The 6,742-nt window shown below is 44.8% G+C and overlaps 1 protein-coding gene across 1 annotated transcript in view; it reads right to left on the bottom strand.

Moving 5' to 3' along the window:
• Positions 1-6,068, bottom strand: part of LOC309569408 (arylamine N-acetyltransferase 2-like) — a 66,226-nt gene extending 60,158 nt beyond the window's left edge. Inside the window, exon 1 of the mRNA XM_082275227.1 lies at positions 5,956-6,068. The gene's annotated coding sequence lies outside the window, so the exon portion shown is untranslated. The remainder of the gene's footprint in view (positions 1-5,955) is intronic.
• Positions 6,069-6,742: the final 674 nt, after the last annotated feature.

Below are 6,742 nucleotides of genomic sequence, written 5' to 3'. Positions count from 1 at the left end.
CACGTGTACACTGACAGTATATCTGTTTTATTGTGTTGATATTGTGACCTTTTTGGATCACTTTTTATTGGATATAAAAAAAGTTTGTATTATTTATCTCATTGCACATATGTATTACTTCATGTTCTGCCATTAATGTCCCAATCGGGTTTGCTGTCCAAATATTCTGTCTCCATTGAGGATAATAGAGCACAGGTTGTGCTGCATTTGCTTCTTCCCCAGCCAAAGCTGCCAAGGAAAATGACAGCCGGACCCACACATGATATTTTAGGTGATGCTTCTGGGTCCTTACTAAGCAGGGATGGACTTTAGCTAGGCTCCCTCCTCTCTATCCAGCAGCACCTGCCATGCTAGGTAGAGAGGAGGGAGCCCAGCAATTGTCCATCTCTTCTTAGTAAGGACCCACAAGCATCACGTAAAACATCATGTCCGGGTGTAATTTTCCCAGAAGCACCCGCTTATGCGTCCACCGATGCGAACACGGAGCCACACTTCCTTTCCAAACATCCGATACCCAAATTAAACGTACACCCCTAGGCTCTAAAATTCTACTTGATTCCCGACTCCAAAACCAGGGCCAGATTAACGTAGGGGCTATTGGAGCTGCAGCTCCAGGCCCCTACCTTTTATATAGGCCCCGGGTTGGCCATATTCACTGTTACCGCTCTTCTGTCACTTGTAAACACAGAAGTCTGGCTTCTATGCTCGCTTCCCCAGGCAGCACCCTCAGAACCTCCCCACACAGAGCGAAGGCCGGACAAGGAGGGAAAGTTGCCGATGCATGGATGTGTTTATGGGCTTCAGAGACAGCATCCCATGTTGAATTAGGCATGCATGGCTGCACCCTTCCTCCTCTGGGTGCATGGCAAGGCACGGCCCTTAAGGCCCTTCAAAATCCTCAGCACCAAGCCCATGATGCTCTTAATCCGGCCCTGTCCAAAACCAAAGGCATCTCCCTCTTCTATACCCTCCTGCAGGACAAAAAAGCCCCCTTCAAATCCATTAACATGCAAAAATGGGAAACAGACCTTGACACAACATACCCCTTGCCACAATGGTAATTAGCTTTTAAAACAACACACCGTTACTCACACTGTGTAAACCATTTGGAAATGATGTTTAAAATCACCCAGCAGTGGTACTACACCCCCTGGAAGTTAAATAAATTATTTTTCTCCTCTTCCCCTCAATGCAGGCGCAAATGTGGCCACACAGGTAGTCTGATGCATATCCTAAGGAACTGCCCCAGCCTAACTGGCTACTGGAGACAAGTCTTCAATCTACTATCATCCACCACAAGCATGAATCTGCTTAGTAATCTCAGCCTAGTAAGCCTCAACCTAGGGAAAGATTTATACCCTCACCACATGAGACCCCTCGTAACACACATCCTCCTAGCAGCCCGTGGCGCAGTACTCAGGAGATGGAATTCCCAAGACTCCCCGAATATTTCAGAAGTAGTACACATGGTTCGAGCGAACCGCCACTATGAATGCTTACTGGCAATGAATGCCTCCACTTTTGCCAAATTCTACCAATAATGGTCCATATTGAAAAGCAAACAACCCCCCCCCCCCCTTATGATGGCTATAACACGACTATTTTGCCACTAAATGCACCACACAAATCATCCCATTATGACCGAACTATGCTGTGTTACACCCCAAGTTACGCCTCCCCCATTCCTCCCTTACCCCTCCAGCAAACAATACACCCACCATAGAAACTAACAACGACCCTATGAAAGAGAAATTTAGTTCCCACATTAACATCATTGGACCCTGAGGGGGAGGCGTGTATAATACAAGAGTCACTCCCACAATAAGCTCCCCTGGCCAAAGTGAGAGACTAGGCAGGCAGTAGCTTATGTTGTATATATATATCATGCTCCTTCCCTGTGCTAACATTTACTGTGGAAACTATGTAGTTTGTTGACTACATATAATTCTGTACTTCTGTATTGTTTGCTTGTCATCTTTTATAAACCAATAAAATGATTTAGACAGAAAATCAGTTTACTGAATCAGATCAGGCAGCATTTGCGGTTGGTTGCCAGAGATTACAGTGTATCATTACCGCCCACTGACTGGCTGCTAGAGGTTACAGCACACATTATGGCTCACTCTTTATTTGTTAGAGGTTACAGTACATGACTTCTGCTTGTTAATTGGTTGCTAGAGATTACTGCACACTAATACTGCTCACTGATTGGTTGCTAGAGGTTATTGGACATCCTTACCACTCACTAATTGGTTGCTAGAGATTACTGCACATTATTACTGCTCACTGATTGGTTGCTAGAAGTTAGTGCACATCATTACTGCAAACTGATTGGTTGCTTCCCTGCACGCCATGAACTGGGGAGGTGAGGGGACTCATCAATAGATATAAAACTCCTAGGGATACTAGGACTCCTGGGATCAGTGGCAATGCTGGGGAAGGGGAGGTGTGATCAGTGGCAATGCTGAGGAAGGGGGGGGGGTGTGATCAGTGGCAATACTGAGGGGTTAATGGGATCAGTGGCAGTGATGGGGGGATGGGATTAGTTAGGAGACAGTACACCGTGGCAAATTCTGAATCATGTACAGCAAAGCTGGAAATCTTTGGCAAGTATATAGTGGGGGATTCTACACTGACCACCAATGTGAGGGGGGGGGGGGTTTACACTGACCACAATGTAATAGGGGATTTTCTACACTGACACCAATGTAATAGGAGCATTTACACCAACCACCAGTGTGAGGGGGAATATACAATGACTTACATGTACAGAGGAATTTACACTGACAACCACTGTTGAGGAGATTTGTACTGACCACCAATGTAAGGTGATACTTCCACACCGACCACCAATGTTACACTGACCACCAATGTAAGGGCAATTCTGCACTTACCACCATGTAAAGGGAAATGTACACTGACAACCAATGCAGGGAAACATTCACACTGGCCACTAGTGGGAATGAAAGGTTTGTACACCAAGCCCCAATGTAATGAGAAGATTTACACTGACCACCAATGTAACTGAGACATTTAGCCTGCATTCGCATTTCTTGTGTCAGGAACGCATACAAAATCGCTTTCCTGACACCACAGAAATGTGCTGCCCTTTAGCAGATAAACAGCAGTGGCATTAATTGTTAATGACACCCTCACGCATCTGCTGAGATGTGCGTATTTACATCCACCAAAATTTACGGTGCTGTTCCTTCATGGTATTTTGAAAAAGGTTTCCACTTTCAATTTGCTGAACAGGCTGATGGTAGGCTTAACGACCACAGTTGTAGGCAGGACTTTAAAGCATGCCCCTTTACCTCCCCAGTGGGCAGCATTCAGCAGAAGTGTGGGTGGATATGACCTCAGGGGGTCATGATATACATATGAATGTTGCCTCTATTTACATATCAATGCAGCTGGTCCTCATCTATGTACATTTACATCTATTTTCGATCTTCAAACCTCAGGAGAGAGGCCACATTTGATGCTCACTGATACTAGAACCTGTCTGTCAGTCCCCAGTAGCCAAAAATCACACTGGTTGGGCTAAGTACTGCTTACTAACCATACCTACCTCACAGCCTTGTATATACATTGGGTGCTAATCATATCCTTAGACGAAGGGGCAGCTCTCCTGAGACCTTGTTTTTAAATGCTGACATGGAAACGCTGTATACACCAATGGAATCTATAAGTTTGAGGCCAACCACAACCCTGATGAAGGAGCTGTGAAAGCACCGAAGTGCGTCGGGTGGAGGACGTTGATCCTTTTTTGTCTATCAACATTGGTGTAATACGTATATGCATTCCATGTACAACCAAGTTTATATAGCATTGGTGATTTTATGCTAACATAAATAAAATAGATTGTTATTCACATTATTTAGTACTTAGTGCCTTCAAAGTCCCACCCCAAGAGGAAATTTGTTCATGATATACATATGAATGCTGCCTCTATTTACATATCAATGCAGCTGGTCTGCATCTATTTACATGCATTAATGCTGCGCGATTTACATAGCAATGCAGGTTGTTTAAATGTAAGCACAGGGTCTGCTGGTGAGTCATCTATACACGGCAAAAGGACAGAGCTGGGCAGCGTTAGTAACAGAACTTCACACTGAGATATCAGGACACAGCATGGGACTAAAACTGCAAGGGACAAGGGAATTTAAACTAGGATAGTTGGCAAGTATGAGAAAGCTGTTTTTGGCACTGCAACAATGATGCTTCCCCTTTTGCCTTGCCTTAAAGGGTAACTCCACTTTCATGGGGGAAAAAAATAGCAAATAAAGAAAAAACAATATACCGTATACAATTACGACACAAATCATATTGTAATTGAATGTTATAAAAAATACCTTTCCTTTTTAATCTGCAGCTGCTGTATTTTCTGAAATTGCAATTTTCCCAGAGGTCTGCTTAAGATACAAGTCAGATTTCTGACATCCCCTGCAATAAAAATGTCATTTTTGGTGAGATACTCCCAATAGGAACACGTCTAATGGGATGCAGGCCCAGCAGGTTTCCTCAATAGAGCTCTGCAGCTGACACAGCTGATAGATAATTATGAAACCACTCCCATTTGACCCACTCAGCAAAGTGGAACGACCATTGATTTCTTCTGAATAACAAAGGGTAGGAATCTGCAACAAAGTTTGTTAAAATCCTTGTCATGTACATAGATCACCCAGGGGGGGAATGTTTTTTATCAACAAAAGTGGAATTACGCTTTAAAGATGGCCCTTGAAATCTGGAATGCAGCATTTAAAATTCTGAATCGCATTATACAGAGCAGTGCTAACTTCAGTGGCAGTTTCCCCCATCCTATTCTGCTGTTTATGAACTTCTTACTCATTATTACAAGGCTGGGGTGTGAATAAACCAGGTCCGGCCCTACCATGGGTCCCGGTGTGACCATGGGACCCAGGCGGCACTTAGAGAGGGGCAGCCCCCGGCCGCCTCTTCTCTTCTTCGGCTATTACTCGATTAAAAAAGAAAAAAAAGGTCCGCGACCGCGGCGTTATGCCTGACATGCACACTGCGCATGCGCCGCCGCCGCTCAGGAAAGCCCATAAACATTCGGCTATTTCCGGAAATAGCTGAAAATGTATGGGCTTTCCCGAGCGGCGGTGGCGGCGCATGGGCGGTGACGTGTTGGTGCCGAGCGGCGCCTTTTTTAAATCCTAAGGCGCCTTTAGGAACAGGTAAGTGAGACTTCTCCACAGCCACACTACCTGCCATTATGCGGGGCTGCAGGCATACTACAGAAGATGCAGTGCTGCGGGCATGGTACATGCCCACAGCACTGCATCTCCTGTAGTATGCCCGCAGCCCTACATTCTCCTCTACCATGCCCACAGACCCGCATTCTCCTCTACCATGCCCGCAGCACTGCATTCTCTTGCACCATGCCCGCAGCCCTGCATTCTCCTGTACCATGTCCGCAGCCCCGCATTCTCCTGTACCATGCCCGCAGCCCTGTATTCTCCTGTACCATGCCCGCAGCCCCACATTCTCCTGTACCATGCCCGCAGCCCCGCATTCTCCTGTACCATGCCCGAAGCCCTGCATTCTCCTGTACCATGCCCGCATCACTGCAGGGCACTGTGGCACTATAGACAGTAGAAAGCCTGGTGCACTCATCTGCCCAGTGTCTACTGCTCTGTCCTGCTCCTGCTGTCACTTTGTACACACTCACACCCCTCTGACTGCTTTCATAGTCCTATAGAATGTGGGGGCCTCTTTTGAGGGTGTGAATTTTTCTTATGGGGGGGGGGGGGGGGCAGCATTTCATTCTTGGACCCAGGCAGCACAATGTCTTGGGCCAGCCCTGGAATGAACACATGCTAAATGCATACTACTACCAGTCACTGAATCAGTGTTACATCTAGAAGCATGCAAAAGTTTCTTTTTACAAAGTTTTAATTCTTATAAAGAAACAAATCATGAACCCACCTTCTGTAAGAACTGTGTCCAAATCAACTTGCAAAGTGAGACAGGAAGACAAGAAGTCATGTGACATCCAGTGATTCCAACTACTGTGTTCCTGGACGTTGTACACAGAGCTGAAATCATTTATTTTGCAGCAGAGCAAGAACTTCCGCAGTACTCTTAAGCTGGATACACACTATACAATTGTCTATAGATTTTTTCCTTTAGATTTACCAAAACCATATAATATGAGGTCAAACCTAAACACTTTCAATTTGTATGCAATCAGGCAGGCCCTTGCACTACATATTTAAAGGTAAATCTAAAGAAAAGCAAACAACAAACGTTGTATGGTGTGTATCCAGCTTTAGTGTTGTTTTTTTTTTTTTCTTTGCTCCACTGATTGGAATGTGAGCTATTGCAATCACGCTGCAAACCTGAGCAATTTGTGTGAAAAGCTGGCCAGACAAGTGTAGATTTTTATACAAGAATTCACCAAGAAAACATTAGTCAAAACATTTTTTTTGGTGATCGTTAAGTCAGTTAATTTTATTCGAAAGCCCATCCAATGTCATCCAGATCGGCTCTCTGAAAGGAATCTTAGACATATTAAAGCAGAACTACACTGCATCTGAGCACCACAAACCAAAAACACTATTTAATTCATTTTTTAATATCAAAAGCAAACTCCCCCATCCATCCATGTCTTCATGCTTTATTTTGTTGAGAAATGGCATTGAAAAACACCCCCTAGCATTTCTGGCTTTGGCCATCATGAGAAAGGGCAGATGATTCATTTAGCATTAACTTC

This window comes from Pelophylax lessonae (genome assembly GCF_965119305.1).
Source record: "Pelophylax lessonae genome assembly, chromosome: 13".
NCBI lineage: Eukaryota > Metazoa > Chordata > Amphibia > Anura > Ranidae > Pelophylax > Pelophylax lessonae.
The sequence above is the reverse complement of the archived record's forward strand: the minus strand, read 5'-3'. Positions and strand labels throughout refer to the sequence as shown.